The sequence below is a fragment of the Papio anubis genome, chromosome 13 (genome assembly GCF_008728515.1).
Source record: "Papio anubis isolate 15944 chromosome 13, Panubis1.0, whole genome shotgun sequence".
Taxonomy (NCBI): domain Eukaryota; kingdom Metazoa; phylum Chordata; class Mammalia; order Primates; family Cercopithecidae; genus Papio; species Papio anubis.
Window position 1 is genome coordinate 40053817 of NC_044988.1, and position 16993 is coordinate 40070809.

At 37.5% G+C, this 16993-nt stretch overlaps 1 pseudogene; it reads left to right on the forward strand.

The window, feature by feature from the left end:
• Window positions 1–11421: 11421 nt before the first annotated feature.
• On the forward strand, window positions 11422–14212 carry LOC101020063 (annotated as a pseudogene).
• Window positions 14213–16993: the final 2781 nt, after the last annotated feature.

The following is a 16993-nucleotide window of genomic DNA, read 5'->3' on the forward strand; positions in this document are numbered from 1 at the left end:
TAATTGTGAAGGGTATAATTTTCAGCATATTATAAATACAGATTTTACAAAATACAACTGCTATATAATTGCTTTCAATGTAGTCAATAGGATCTAAATACCATGAAGATTTGATACCTACAATCTTCAGTCATGAACACTCTATATTCCAAAAGAGGAGATATTTCCAAACTGTATCACCTATAAAATTGTAACCTAATTAAAAATATATTTTGCTCTTGAAAGTCTTGTATTAGGAATGTCAACAGAATAGAAGGCTGGTTCAGTTCTTTCACCAGCACACAACTGTCCTCCATTTGTTTATGTATCCACTAAGCTTAGACTCTGCCATCTTTCCAGTGAGACCACCCTTTTCTTGAATCGAGCTTCATTTTCCAGAGAGCTGCTAAGTAGCAGGAAGTGGTGAAGACAGCAGGGCTGGAATTCAAAACGGTAAGGAAAGAGATAAGGAAGCTTCTTTATCTCTGATACAGAAGCAACAAGTAAAATGAGCACCCCAAGTTAAGTGTCAGCACTTTGCTGTGAGAGTGAATGTGTTCAAGTGCCTATGAAAGTCTTTTAAACAGCTGAGCTGGTTTATGTAATTTCATCAGTCAAAATTATCTGTGTTAAATTTTAACAATTAGTCACAGTTGAGAAATGTCAAAGTTGGCTAATTGTTGAAAAGTGATATTTAAAAATCGGTCATCATGTCTGTCAATGCTGATGACTTTATATATCCCTACCTTTGTCCTTGCTTTCATCTCCCTGTTCCTTTCTCTTAAGTAGTCAGTTTCCAATTTTCCTCTGATTGTTTACTCATACCTTGTTTTTCAGATGGTGTCTCTTGAAAAACATTCTAAGAACAAGATTTTCTTTGCATTCTCAACTAAACTTTAATCACCATGAATGCAAGTATAATGTCTATATTCACTCACTATTATATTCCCAGCACCCAACAGAGGACATTCAATAACTATATAATAAGAGAATAAATAAAAATAAATATAAAAGTGTGGTGGCTGACACCTATAATCCCAGCACTTTGGGAGGCCAAGGTGAGTAGATCACTTGAGGTCAGGAGTTTAAGACAAGCCTGGCCAACATGGTGAAACCCTGTCTGTAGCCAAAAATACAAAAAGTTAGCAGGGCATGGTGGTGCATGCTTGTAGTTTCAGCTACTCAGGAGTCTGAGGTGGGAGAATTGCTTAAACCCTGAAGGTGGAGGTTGCAGTGAGCCGAGATCAACGCCACTGTACTCCAGCCTGGGTGACAGAGTGAGACCCTGTTTCAAAAAAGAAAAAAAAACATTATGTATATATACACATGTAACCAAGAAGACAAGCATATGGTAATAGCTGGTGTAAAATAAAATGGCTAGACCCAATAGTGAAAGAATAGCTTTGCCAGTAATTCAAATACTAAATTCAGAGATATCACCCATCAAAGGAACACTATTTTCTGAAAATAGTGATAGGTATATTGAAAAGAGCTCTGCAGTTAAAGACATCTAGGAGATACTGAATAAAATTTAATAAACAGAAAAAGGTAATGAACAAATGATGGATTAAATACAGACTATTGAATTTTCCCTATGTTTGATTCCTAGAAACCTGCTAATGAAAATGATTAAAATAATTCCAGATGAATTGTTAATGTCTGTTACATTTTCATATTATCTATCACCCCACATAATATATGCTTTCTAAATATGCTTATGGCAATTAGCCCAAAGAATGAATAAAGTGGTAATCACATTTATCACAACAAGTTATGGGGGAATAATTTTTTATACTATGCAAAACACTCACTATCCACTGCTGATTGTCAAATATTTTGGTCTAAGAAGAGCACCATAGACAAAAATTCAAAAACACACAGAAGAAAAGGGAAAAAACACTTTGCTAATCTCTTGAATTATTCTTAGTGGGTCTTACTAGCAAAACGACAGAAAGAAATGCAAACTTTGTATATTATCTCAAAATGAATCTTTAAGGCAAAACTGCAGCATTAACGGAAATGGTGCTAGGAAGGCTGGTGGAGTGTTTGTGGATGTGTGTGTGTTTGTGTGTTGTGCTTCTGTCCCCAACTAAAACACAGCATCCTAAATATTTTCAAGTTCAAAATTCTAATTAGTCATTATAAAAGCACAATACAATAAAAAAGAAACCCTTCTTTAAACTCTGGCCAAGGTCCCTCTAGCAGAAGGCCAGGATTCTAACAAGAATGAAGATAAAAAGATGGCTGTGAATTCTCAAAAATGCACTTGAAGTTTATTTTGCATCCCCTTGCCTTGCTCAGTAACCGTGTTTTGTTAACACTGTCTGTTGAGCCTTGATGACTCCTGGTAACTGGAATATGTTTTTTTAACTGAACTGTTGGAAGTTCTAGTGCTTGCAGCTAATGCATTCTCAGAGCTGCACAGTATGAACACAGCAGGTGTAAAGTAAAAGCAATAATAAAAAATTGAACAGACCTTAAGTGCTATGATTATTACTGTAGGCCAGTTTTTATCTTCCATTTTAAAAGTATATTTCTTGGATTTCCTGCATCTAAAAGTATTGATGGCCTCATATTTTCTTTCTTAGTGATGGGCATTAAATATCATATTTTTAAAAAGCAAGTAATATTTGAAAAGACTTGCCTATAGATGGTGAACTCCTAAATCTATGAATGAAATTATCTGAAGATTTTGAGAAAAATCCCTCAAATAATCTGACAACTGATTAAAAATTCAATACAGGAATAGCTGTGACTTTTAACATCAGCTTTCCCCTCGAGAGTTTTTACCCATTGATCAGTTTTGAATCTTTCTAAAGTCAAAGAAGGAAAAGAACTTGTTTTAGAGATAGAAACTCTGAGTAACAGAAGCATTTTTCATTGGTAGTTGGAAAGTAGAATGATGATAATCAAATTCTAATTTCAGCAATCCATTACCTATGTAAGATTGTGTTTTGAAATAAAAGTAAATGTATCTTTATTTCTACCTGTAGAGATACAGATATACTACCAGAAAACAAGATACACAGGTAGGCTTATCTTAATCTACCATCGGATTATTTAATCTTACTTATTAACAGCAAAAATATTATATTAATAGATTATTATTGTCATCTTTTTCTCTTTAGTAACTTACAAGATATGAAACATTCAAGAACTAGTAAGATATACAAATCCTGTATGTACCTGAAGTGTTTTACAAGAGTATGACCACATTGATGTTATACATTCATATTACTATCAATAATTATTAATGCTTTTCATAGTTTTACTCCCTGCATCTGATCCATCAGTTCTCTCTGGCTGCTGTAACTCTAAAACATATTTAAAATTAAATCACTTCTCACCCTTCTATTGCTACGGCTGTGGTCTAAACTACCAGGCAACAGCCACTTAGCATGATCTGTCATTTCAATTACTGTCTCCCAATTGATCATTGTTCTTGCAAAATTTTAGTGTATTTTAACAGAGCATCCATAATGGTACCATTAGATCACATCAGCTCTGTCCTCAAAATACTCCAGTGTTCCCTATCTGCTTTAGAGTAAAGGATAAGTCTTTACAATGATTTACAAGGCATTAAGCAGCCTCTCTTCTATGCCCCATTACATTTCTGATCTCATTTACTAAAATTCTTTTTTTTTTCAATCTGTGTGCTCCAGGCACACTCACCTCTTAGCTGTTTAAGCATGCCAGTCACACTCCTGCCTCAAGACTTTTGCACTTGTTATTCTTTCTGCCTAAAGTGTTCTTCCTCCTGATAACCGTTTGGCTTTCTTTAGGCTGTTTCTCCCATATCATTTTCTGAGTGTATCCTCCCCTTTTTACTCTATTTGAAAACCCACCACTCCACTACTTCCTAATTCTCTTTATTTTTCTTATTAGCACCTCTTAATATCTATTATTTATTTACCCAAATAGAACTCAAGCTGCATGAGGGAAATTAATTTCTTATGTTTTGTTCACTGTTTTACACTAGTGTTTAGTACAGTATATGAAACATAGAAAGTACATGCTCAATAAATATTCATTTAACATTTTTCCTAGATATGGGAAGCATTTTTTAAGATCATGAGATTTTAAGGATGTGGAAATCTTAGATTTCCTGCTTATTTTACAGAGTGAATACTGAAGATGCTGTGTCCTTTCCAGAGTCAAGTAGTTAATTAAAGTCAGAATTTAGAGTAGAAGTTGGGATTTTAAAAATTATTCTTGAAATGATTATATCCTTTAAATCTCATTATTACCACTATGTGAATTATAAATTTGAGACAGAAAATAAATTTAAGATATATAAGCATATAAAAGTAGTAGTCCTGAGAAATTATAAAATCTGAGTTGATATATAAAATTATTTATAATTACAATAGAAAAATATCTATAGCTCTAGATTATTACAAGTCAGTTATGAATTAGAAACATCACAATGTGAGTGAAAAGCACAAGCACATATTATATTGAGAAATGCTATAATTGAAAAACAAGCATCTCATTATACTCAACACTGGTCAGGCCCTTATTAGAATAAAATCTTCAATACTGAGCTCAGGAGCAAAATGGGGATGTGGTCAAATTGAAGTGGGCTCAGTTGGAAGCTAGAAAGATAATTAAAGTGCTGGGAAATTGGGCCTTTGAGAATAGGTTAGAGTAACTTGGATTACTGAAACTGAATCAAAGGGGGTTGAGGGTAGATTGGATAATAGTTGCCTAGTGTAAAAATAGTCTTATTTTAAAGAAGGCAGGCCAGCTGTCAGGTTCTCTATAGGGGAATAAGAAGGGAGTCAATGCTATTTCTCTGCAGGATAGTGAAATTAGGTCAAGTGTAATGAAACTTTTCCTTACATGGGAGAATTATTAAATGGGAAGACATTACTGAGAAAAGTATTTTCATATGGTAGTCTAAAATTTGCCGTGGGTTCTCAATGTTCGAGATTGATTAAATCTGCCCTTTGATGGGGGCATGGATAAGGCAACAAAGCAAATTTTCTCCAGGTCATTACATGTCTGGTTCTCATTGATTGTTCCACTTCTTCTTGAAATAATGCTTGATTACAATTTAATTGTAATCTCATTCTGTACAGGTATCTTTGTCCCTTTTTGCACTAATCAAATTTAATATTGCTGAATAATGTTCCAGGAAAATTTTTATGAGATTCTTACAATCACTAATACATCAAGGCCATTTATTAATAGCTAGAGTCTTTCATGCAATATCTTCCTAAATTTCTTAACCCCCTCTTCTGACCCACGTCCTTCTTGCTAAATTGCATTCTACATTCTTGCAGAAGAATTAATTCTTCCTAGCATAGATCTAGTCATGATAATTTTTCTTAAAAAAAAAGTCTGGTGTATATTAACTATTTGCATCTCTCTGCAGCCAGAGGAAAAAAGGCCCTATTTATCTCTTGCACTTTAATCCTGGTGTAATGCATCATTATATGTTGGACACTGTTTTCCTTTGATAAACTGTCTTATACATTATACTGGCCTATTTTCTTTAATGAAATTCTATAGGCTGCATTTTAAAAGGGCGTAACTTAACACACCTTATCATTGCTCATTCTTCTTCCTTGTTTTCTCAGTCACCTGCTCAACACTTAAAAATGCTGGCTTAGTCAATTTGTGCTGCTACAGCAAAATACCTAAGACTGAATAATTTATAAATAACAGAAATTTATTTCTCACAGTTCTGGAGACTGGAAAGTTCAAGATCAAGACACTGGCAATTTATCTGGTGAGGATCTCTTTTCTGAGTCTCACATAGCAGAAAACAAAAGGGCAAGCTAGTCTAACATTGTGTGAAGTCTCTTTTCAAGGGGCTTAATCCCATTAACAAGGGAGCAACCCTTAAGGCCTAATCACTTCTTACAGGCCCCACCTCTGAATCACTTTGGCAATACCTAAATTTTGGAGGGGGCTACATTTAAATCATACCAAATGCCATACAGATGAGTATGCCCTCACAAAGACATCTCTGATTCTCTGGTTTCAGTGATTCCCACAGTTCTATTGGAAGAAGCATGATTTACAGTGTACTCTAACTTCTGGCTGCCAGTTTGCCTTAAGGGGGCAATTGCATATGTATTCTCTCATTTAGAATGAGAAATAATGCATTATTTACAAATTTAAGATTTTTTTTCACAGGAACGATAGACTACTTTTTAAAAAGACTTTTCCATTTCCCCCATCCTAAATGTGTTTCATTTGTTTGACAGATTCCTAGCAAGGATCAATGTGTAAATAGCACAATTTTGGTAGCAAAAGTTCCCTTTTCAGTATTGATGTATTTAAATTTTTCATTATTTATAGTAGGTATATATACCATAAAATGCACAAATGTTCTAAAAAAATGAGAAAAAGTGGTTCAAAAATTATTAATTGTATTACTTAGAGATAAATCACTATAAAAATGTGAAATTTGTATATAGAGAGAAAACTAGAGTGCATAATATTATTAACGCAATTTAAAATAAATGAGTAGTTTTTACAATTTTGTTTTGACCAAAATGAAATGCTTTACAAATACTCTTTTGTAATCCTTTATCTCCAATGTTTATTGTACAGTGAACATCTTTCCATAGCAAGTCCAAATTTATTCCAACAGCTGAATAGTATTCCACTGTTTTGGTGCAGGGCTGGCATGTATTACCATGCAGATTTTCTATTGATCAAGGGTCTGGGACTGAGTATGTAGATAGAGGCTAAAATCTAGCCCAAATTGCAGTCACTCAGCTCCATAACAATTCGTGCCTGACCAGAGGAACTGTTCTTTTCTAATTAACATGAATTTTCCATGTGGGTTGTGGTGGTTCTGTAGTTTTAACTTACAAGTTTTATAAGTTCATAGTTTAAAACATCCAATAGCTCAATAAGGCTTATTTTCAAATGTAGCAGTATCACTGCTCCAAAACCATCCCAAGTCCCCTTCTTCTTATATTGAGACCTGTCTAGAGTTACATTAAAATTTTTTTCTAGCTATATTAAGGTATTTTTAACAAATAAAATATGCATACATTCAAGATGTTCAATGCGATTATACGTATATATGTACACACACACACACACACACACACACAGGGAAATGATAACCATAATCCAATTAACACATCCATTACTACAGTTACCATTGTATGGTGTGTGTCTGTGTGTGTGTGTGTGTGTGTGTGTGTGTGTGTGTGTGTGTGTGTGTGATGAAAACACATAAGATCAACTCCTTTATCAAATTTCAGGTAAACAGTATGGTAAAGTACTGTACTGTAATATATAGTATAGTCACCAAGCTGTACATCACCAGAACTTATTTGTCTTATTACTGAAAGTCCTCCATAATTTTGGTACCTATTACCAATATCTTCAACTATTTTAGCTATTGCTTCTAAAATGTTCATAAAATTTATTACTAAGATATTTTTACTCTATATCTTAATTTTTCAGTTTCAGATGTCATCCACTGAATTCCTGCTATGAGAAAAATGGGAATTTCCTTTCTTTTAACCAATCACATCATTTCATGCATGCCAAATGTATACAAACATAGTGCTCACAATAAAATTGGTAAAATCTTTTTACTGAATTGGTATTTACTGTTCATGTGCTTATTATTGCATACATTGTGTTCATTATCCAAATGATTATATATATATACACACACACATAAAATATAATAGTATTATATTTTTTCAAATATTTTTATTCTTAATTTTTGTGGGTACATAGTATGTGTATATATTTATGTGACATTTGAGATATTTTGATACAGGCATACAATGGGTAATAATCGCATCAGGGTAAATAGAATATCCATCACCTCAAACATTTATCCTTTCTCTGTGTTACAAACAATCCAATTAAACTCAGTTATTTTAAAATGTACACTATACTACTGTTGACTGTACTCACTGTTGTGCTATTAAATACTAGATCTTATTCATTCTATCTAACTATACTTTTGTATTCATTAAACATTCCTAATTCCCTCACCTCTCACTACCATTCACAGCCTCTGGTTACCATGATTGTACTCTCTATCTCCATGAGTACAATTGTTTTAAGGTTTAACTCCCACAATAAATGACAACATGTGAAGTCTGTCTTTCTGTGCAACCTTATTTCACTTCACATAATGACCTCCGGTTCTATTCATGCTGTTGCAAATGACGTTATCTCATTCTTTTTTATAGCTAAACAGTATTTTATTGTGTATATGTCCTGAAGGGTTTTGTCAATGTTTTCTTTAAGTAGTTTTATACTTTGAGATCTTAGATTTAAGTCTTTAATTCATTTTGATTAGATTTTCAAGTACAAGGCAAAAGATAGGTGCCTAGTTTTACTCTTCTGGATATGGATACTCAGTTTTCACAGCACCACCCATTGAAGAGACTATCTTTTCTCCTATGTATGTTCTTGTATCTTTGTCTAAATAAGTTCCTGTATATGGATGGATTTATACCTGAGTTCCCTATCCTGCTTCTCTGATCTATGTGTTTGTTTTTATACCGTGCTGTCTTGGTTACAATATCTCCGTAGTATAAAGTCAAGTAATATGATTCCTAGTTTTGTGCTTTTGGCTCAGGATGGCTTTGACTATTCTGAGTCTTTTGTGCTTCCATATGTACTTTAGATTTATTTTTTTCTATTTCTGTGAAGAATGTTATTGGATTTTGATATGGATTGCATTGAATCTATAGATTTCTTTACATAGTATGGATATTTTAACAATATTGATTCTTCTAATCCATGAATATGGAATATATTTACATTTTTTGTGCCCTTTTTAATTTCTTGCATTAATGTTTTATAGTTTTTATTATAGAGATTTTTTATTTTTTTTGGTTGTTTATTCCTAAATATGTTGATTTTGTATCCTGCAACATTACTGAATTCGCTTATCAGATCTAACAGTTTTTTGGTCGAGTCTTAGGTTTTCCCAAATATAAGATTATATCTGCACACAAAAATAATTTGAATTGTCTATTTTCCATTTGGATGCCTTTTCTTTCTTTCTCTTGTCTGATTTCTTTAGCCAGGATTTCCAGTACTCTGTTGAAAAACCGTTGCGAAAATGGGCAATCTTGTTGTGTTCCTTGTCTTAGAGGAAGAGCTTTCAGGTTTTCTCCATTCAGTATAATACTACATATGAGTCTATCATATATGACTTTTGTTGTGTTAAGGTATGTTCCTTCTATATACAGCTTTTTAAGGGTTTTCATCATGAAGAAATGTTGAGTATTTTCAAATGCTTTTTCTGCATCAATTGAAAAGCTCATATATTTTTGTCTTTCATTCTGTTGATATGATGCATCACATTAACTTGTGTATGTTGAATCATCCTTGCATGCCTGGGTAAATGCACATAGTCATGATGAATGATATTTTAAATGTGTTCTTGAATTTGGTTTGCTAGCATTTGTTGAGGATTTTTGCTCAATGTTCATTAGGAATTTTGGCCTGCGGTTTTCTTTTTTTGGCGTGTCTTTGTCTTGGTATCAGGGTAATTCTGGCCTCATAGAATGAGTTTGGAAGTATTCCATCCTCCTCTATTTTTGAGAATAGTTTGATTAGGGTTGATATTAATTCTCCTTTAAGTGTTTGATAAAATTCAGCAGTGAAGCTGTTGGGTCCAAGACTTTTCTTTGCTGGGAGACTTTTTATTATGACTTTGATCTCTTTACATGTTATTGGTCTGTGCAGGTTTTGAAATTTTTTATGAGTCAATCTTGGTAGACTGAATGTGTGTAAGAATTTATCTATTTCTTTTAGGTTTTCCAATTTCTTGTATAGAGTTGCTCATAGTAGCCACTAATGATCCTTTTAGTTTCTGCAGTATCAGTTGGAATGTCTCGATTTTCACCTCTGATTCTATTTATTTGGGTCTTCTCTCTTTTTTTCTTAGGTTAGACATATGGCAATTTTGTGTGTTGTTTCAAAAGACTAACTTTTTGTTTCATTGATGTTTTGTATTTTTTATTTTATTTCTCTCTGCTTTAATCTTTCTTATTTCTTATACTTATTTTGGATTTGGTTCGCTCTCGCTTTCTGATTTTTTATATGATTTTTAACATTTTAATTTAATTTAATTTAATTATTTTATTTTTTTTTTTGAGATGGAGTCTTTCTCTGTCGCCCAGGCTAGAGTGCAGTGGTATGATCTCAGCTCACTGCAACCTCTGCCTCCCGGGTTCAAGCAATTCTCCCGTCTCAGCCTCCCGAGTAGCTGGGATTACAGGCACACACCACCACGCCCAGCTAATTTTTGTATTTTGAGTAGAGACAAGCTTTCACCATATTGTCAGCCTGGTCTCGAACTCCTGACTTTAGGTGATCCACCTGCTTCGGCCTCCCAAAGTGCTGGGATTACAGGCATGAGCCACCGTGCCTGTCCTGCTTTCTGGTTTTATGATTATCATTAGGTTTCTTATTTGAAGTTTTTCTACCTTTTTGATTTAGGTGCTTGTTGCTATAAACTTTCCTCTTAGTACTGCTTATGCTGTATCCAACAGATTTTGGTATACCATTATCTTTTTTTTTTTTTTTTTTTGTAGAGAAATTTTTCAACTTTTTTCTTAATTCTTTTATATCGACTCACTGGTCATTCAGGAGCATATCTTTTAATTTATTGTCTATGTATAGTTTCAATATTCATCTTGGTATTGATTTCTAGTTTTATTCCATTGTGTTCTGAGAAGATATTTGATGTAATTTTAATTTTCTGAATATTTCAAGACTTGTTTTGTGGCCTTATATATGGTCTATCCCTGAGAATGATACATATGTTGAGGAGAAGAATGTGTATTCTGCAGCTGTTGGGTAAAATGTTCTGTAAATATGTATTAGATCCATTTGGTCCACAGTGCAGATCATGTCTGATTTTTTTTGTTAATTTTCTCTCTGGATAAACTCTCTAATGCTGCAAGTAGGATGCTGAAATCTCCAGCTTTTACTGTACTGAGGTCTATCTCTCTCTTTAGCTCTAATAACATTTACTTTCTATATCTGGGTGCTCCAGTGTTGGATGCATGTATGTTTACAATTGTTATATCCTCTTGCTGAGTTGACCCTTGTTCATTATATAGTGACCTTCTTTGTGTCGTCTTATAGTTTTTGTCTTGAAATCCATTTTGTCTGGTATAAGAATAGCTACTCCTGCTTTTTTTTTTTTTTTTTTTTTTAATTTCCCTTGGCATGGAATATCTTTTACCATCCTTTTATTTTCAATCGAATGTGTCTTTCTAGGTGAAGTATATTTCTGGTAGACAACAGATTGTTGGGACTTGTTTTTTATGTATTCTGCCACTCTATGTCTTTTGATGGGAAGAGTTTAGTTCATTTACTTTCAAATTATTATTGATAAGTAAGGACTTACTCCTGCCTGTTTGTTTATTTGTTTTCAGGTTATTTTGTGGTCTTCTTTTCCTTCCTTCCTTCCTGTCCTCCTTTTAGTGAAGGTGATTTTCTTTAGTTGTCTTAATTTTTTTCTTTTAAAATTTTTTTGTATGTATCTGTTATATGTTTTTAAATTTGAGGTTACCATGAGATTGCACATCACATTTTTAGCCTATAATTATTTATTTTATTTTATTTCTAATTATCCAACTTTATTTTTCAACTGCGGTGTCAAGAAATGTCACAGCTGCTAGGGTGAATGTACAACTTCTGCAGCTTTCAAACCCAGGCGGGAAGCTACGTGACTGCACAAGACAAGCCATGAGGTGCACTGTTCAGGAAGAAATGGCTGGGTCTCTTCAACAATATTAGTTTAGAGCATTTTAAGGTAACACACACCCTAGTACTGCTTACAAGCCAAAGGAGAAAGGGTAAGGCATCCATCATATATCATACCCCTTGGAACAGGGAAATGAGCATCAATTCTGTGGAAACAGCATCTTTGGATTACACATCAGCTTGTTTCGCTTGGACTTCCATGGCAGCTGCAGCAGAAGCAGCCATGGTTCCACTGCATTCTGCCTCTGCTTCTTTTGTCTCAGCCCCACTTCCAGCCTCCGCAGCCTCACTTCTGGCCTCGCGGTCCCCTACTCAGATGCTGTTACACAGAGCATGTGCTCTTCCAGCAGCTGTTCAGCCTGAGGATCACTACTGTTGTCCGTTGTATCCACTGGGCCTTCAGACTCGCCTTGCTCTTCAGAGCAGTGCTCCTTCCCCATCTATAGCCCTCACTGCTGTCCTAATCTCCTGGACCAAGATGTCTGCCGCCACCTCCTCAGGTGTCTCTTCCGTATCCTCACCTCCTAAACTGCCATCTCCTCCCATTTCTGTGTCACCAGTTTCACTGGTGTAAGGGGCCTCACACCCGAGGTATCTGTCTGTTGTTCAAGAGACTCTTAGCCATATGGAGACTGGTTTTCTTGAACTGCTCAGCAGCCGACCCAGTCTCATAGGAGGCCACCAAGGGCAAGCAAAGGTGGCCTGGTGGCCGGGGTTGCTTCCATGCACATGGCCTCTTATGGCCCAGAGCGGGGCACCTACAATTCCAACTCCCTCATTGCCAAGATCAACCAGCGTTGGGACATGGTGTCCAAGGAGGAAGGCAGGGACGGGAGCGCCCACGATGGGGAGGGCATGCAGGGCCGGGAGGGCTCCTTCCACTTGCAGACCTTGGAGTCCTATGACTCTATGCCCTGCCTGCCAGAGCACAGCCCCTACCGCCCCAGTTACAGCTACGACTATGATTTCGACCTGGGGTTCCACCGCAATGGCAGCTTTCAGCGGCAGCACAGTGAATGTCGAGACCTGGCCTTGGAGTAGGGCTCCCTCGATGGCTTCATGCTGGGCGGGGCCAGGGCCATTTCCAGGACCAGAGCAATCCCGGAACCTTCATGTGCAGCGACCCCTTCAAGACACCCTCGGCCTCCCCTGAGCCTCTATCCACGCCCTAGAAAGAGTTGAACTACGTGAGTGGATGGGGTCTGGGAAGGCCCTCTCCCCAGGCAGCGGCCTCCTTGGCTCTTCTCCCAGTCCATGGCTCCTGACTAAGGCTTGATGGGCGTGCAGGGGGCGGGTGGCTATGACAGCGCTGGCCTTATGGATGTGGTCACTTGCAGGACCAGATGCAGGATCGGGATCCACCCAGAAGGAGAGGGTTTGACCCTTCGGACTAGATGGCATGGGAAGGAAACGGAAGCAGTTCCAGATTTGTAAGGAGCTAGACGCCAAACTAGCCTGGGTTGACGGCGAAGGAGATTTCTCAGAAAATGATCTCCTGGTGACTTCCACTCAGGAGATGAAGAATTCAAAGGTGAGGATGAATTCTGTGACTCTGGTAGGCAGAGAGAAGGACGATGAGGATGAGGAAGTGAAGAAGAGAAGGGAAAAGTAAAAGAGGAGAGACAGGATGCAGGACCGCGCAGCCGACAGGATTCAGTTGGCCTCTTCTGTGTGCAAGTTCTGTAGATTTGAAGAGGAAGAGATCCAGAAGCATCTGCAAAGCAAATTTCACAAAGAGACGCTGCAGTTTATAAGCACCAAGCTGCCCAACAAGACAGTGGAATTCATCCAGGAATACATTATAAACAGGAATAAGAAAATTGAGAAGAGGCGTCAGGAATTGATGGAGAAAGAAAGCACAAAACCAAAACCAGATCCTTTCAAAGAGATTGGCCAGGAGCTCTTTAAGAAGATCCAAGCTGCTCACTGCCTGGCCTGTGCTATGTTGATCCCTGCACAGCCACAACTTCTCCAGCCGCACCTGCACTCCACTGACCACAATAACCTATTTTTTAAATTAATGGCAACTTAACATTGAATGCATAAACAAATAAGCAAAGTGAAAACTAATAAAAACTCTACACTGCAACTTCATCTCCCTGCTTTTTAATTTTTTGTGGTTGTCTTATTATATGTCTTTCTATACTAGGTCTTGAAAATTTGTTGTATTTCTTACTTTTGATAGTTTCATCTATTAGTCTTTCTACTCAAGGTATGAGTAGTTTATGAACCAGAATTACAGTGGTATGGTATTCTGTGTTTTTCTTTGTACTTACTATTACAGGTGAATTTTGTGCAATATCTTCAGATGAGATGAATTATTGCTCATAAACATCATTTTATTTCAGATTGAAGAACTCCCTTTAGCATTTTCTTGTAGAATAAGTCTGATGTTATAAAATCCCTCAGTTTTTGTTTGTCTGGGAAAGTCTTTATTGCTCCTTCATGTTTAAAGGATATTTTTATTGGATATTGCCAAGATCAGCTCGGTCGGGGAGACCCTAACCCAGCAGTGCTAGAGGAATTAAAGACACACACACAGAAATATAGCATGTGGAGTGGGAAATCAGTGGTCTCACAGCCTTCAGAGCTGAGAGCCTCAAGCAGAGATTTACCCACATATTTATTGACAGCAAGCCAGTGATAAGCATTGTTTCTATAGATTATAGATTAAATAAAAGTATTCCTTATGGGAAATAAAGGGATGGGACGAAACAAAGGGATGTGTCTGGCTAGTTATCTGCAGCAGGAACATGTACTTAAGGTGCAGATTGCTCATGCTATTGTTTGTGGTTCAGGAACGCCTTTAAGCGGTTTTCCGCCCTGGGTGGGCCAAGTGTTCCTTGCCCTCATTCCAGTAAACCAACAACCTTCCAGCATGGGCGTCATGGCCATCACGAACATGTCACAGTGCTGCGGAGATTTTGTTTATGGCCAGTTTTAGGGGCTGTTTATGGTCAGATCTGGGGGCCTATTCCCAACAGATATACTATTCTAGGACAATTTTTTTTCCCAACACTATGTGTATGTCATGCCATTCTCTACTGGCCGATAAGCTTTCCACTGGGAAGTCTGCTGCCAGACACATTGAAGATCTTTGTATGTTACTTGTTTCTTTTCTTTTGCTGCTTTTAGGATCATTTCTTTATCCTTGACCTTTGGAAATTTGATTATTGAATGTCTTGAGGTAGTCTTCTTTGGGTGAAATCTGCTTGATGTTCTATAACCTTCTTGTGCTTGGATATTGATGTATTTCTCCAGGTTTGAGAAGTTCTCTGTTATTATCCCTTTGAATAAACTTTCTATCACTCTCTCTACCTTCTCTTTTTTTTTTTTTTTTTTTTTTGACAGAGTTTTGCTCTTGTTGCCCTGGCTGGAGTGCAATGGTGCAATTTCGACTCACTTCAACCTCTACCTCCCGGGTTCAAGCAACTCTCCTGCCTCAGCCTCCTGAGTAGCTGGGATTACAGGCATGTGTCACCATGTCCGGCTAATATTTTTGTATTTTTAGTAGAGATGGGGTTTCCTCACGTTGGTCAGGCTGGTCTTGAACCCCTGATCTCAGGTGATCCACTCGCCTCAGCCTCCCAAAGTGCTAGGATTACAGGCTTGAGCCACCGCGCCCTGCCTACCTTCTCTTTAAGGTCAATAACTCTTAGATTTATCCCTTGGAGGCTATTTTTCTGGATCTTGTAGATCTTCTTCATTCTTTTGTATTCTTTTTTCTTTTCTCTCCTTTGACTATGTGTTTTTAAATAGCCTATCTTCAAACTCCTTAATTCTTTCTTATGCCTGATCACTTTTACTGTTCAGACTCCAATGCATTTTTATGCTTGCAGTTGCATTTCTCAGCTCCAGAGTTTCTTCTTGATTTTAAAAAGTATTTCAATCTCTGTTAAATTTATGTGATAGGATTCTGAATTCCTTCTCTGTCTTATCTTGACTTTCATTGAGCTCTTCCATAGAGATATTTTTAACCTACTCTCTGCAAGGTTACATATTTCTGCCTCTCTGGGATTGGTCACTGGTGACTTCGGTAGTTCATTTGGTGAGGTAACATTTTCCTTGATGGTCTTGATGCCTATGGACATTTTTCAGTGTTTTGGAACTGAAGAGCTGGATATTTCTTGTAGTCTTCGCAGTCTGGACTTCTTTGTACCTGTTTCTATTGGGAAGGTTTTCCAAGTGTTCAAAGGTACTTGGTTGCTGTGATCTAAGTCTTTGGTCACTGCAGCTGTATCTGCATTAGGGGGCACCCCAAGCCCAGTAATACACCAGTTCTTGCAGGCTCATAGAGGCACCACCGTGGCACTCTTGGGTCAGATATGGGAGAATTCTCTGGATTACCAGTCAGAGATCCCTGTTCTCTTCCCTTACTTTCTTCCAAACAAATGAAATCTTCATCCCTGTGCTGAGCTGCCTGAGGGGTGACAATAACACCCCTGTGAGCATCACCACTAGGACTGCACTGAGTCTGACCCAAAGCCAGCACAGTACTGAGTCTCACCCAGGGCCTGCAGTGACCACTGCCTATTTACCACCTATATTTTCTCAAGGTCCTAGGGCTCTAGAATCAGTAGGTGGCAAATCCGGTCAGGCTTCTTCTCTTCCATTCAGAGAGGTGAGTTATCCCAGTCCCTGGGTAGGTATAGAAATGGTGAGCAGGAGTCAGGACCTGGAGTTGGGAACGTAGGAATCTACTTGGTGCTCTATCTAATGTGGCTGAGCTGGCACCCAAGCTGCAAGATTTTTCCATCTTTTCCTCCCCTTTCCTCAAGTAGAAAAGACTCTCTCTGTGGCCACCACTGCCACAGGCCTGCAGCAAATACTGCCTGGCTAGTGTTGATGTTCAATCATGGCCCAAGAGTTCTTCAGTTCACTTGTGGTGAATACTGACAGGCCTGCATCTCTTGCTTCAGGGTAGTGGGCTCCCTTCTGGCCTAGGGCAGGTCCAGAAATACCATGCAGGAGCGAAGGCCTGGAATCAGTTATAGCAGAATCCCACTTGTGGCTGAACTGGCACCCAAACCACAAGATAAAGTTCCCTTTACTCTTCCCTCTCCTTTCCTCAAGCAGGAGTCTCTCCCCATAGCCACCACAGATGGAAATGTGCTGAGTCACACCTGAAGCCAGCATGGTTCTGAGTCTTGCCCAAGGCCCAGGGCAATACTGCCTTGCTATCACTGCTAGTTATTCATGACCCAAGGACTCTTTAGTCAGCAGGTGATGAATCCTGTCAGGAATGTATCCTTCCCTTCAAGGCAGCAGATTCCCTTCTGGCTCAGGGTATGTC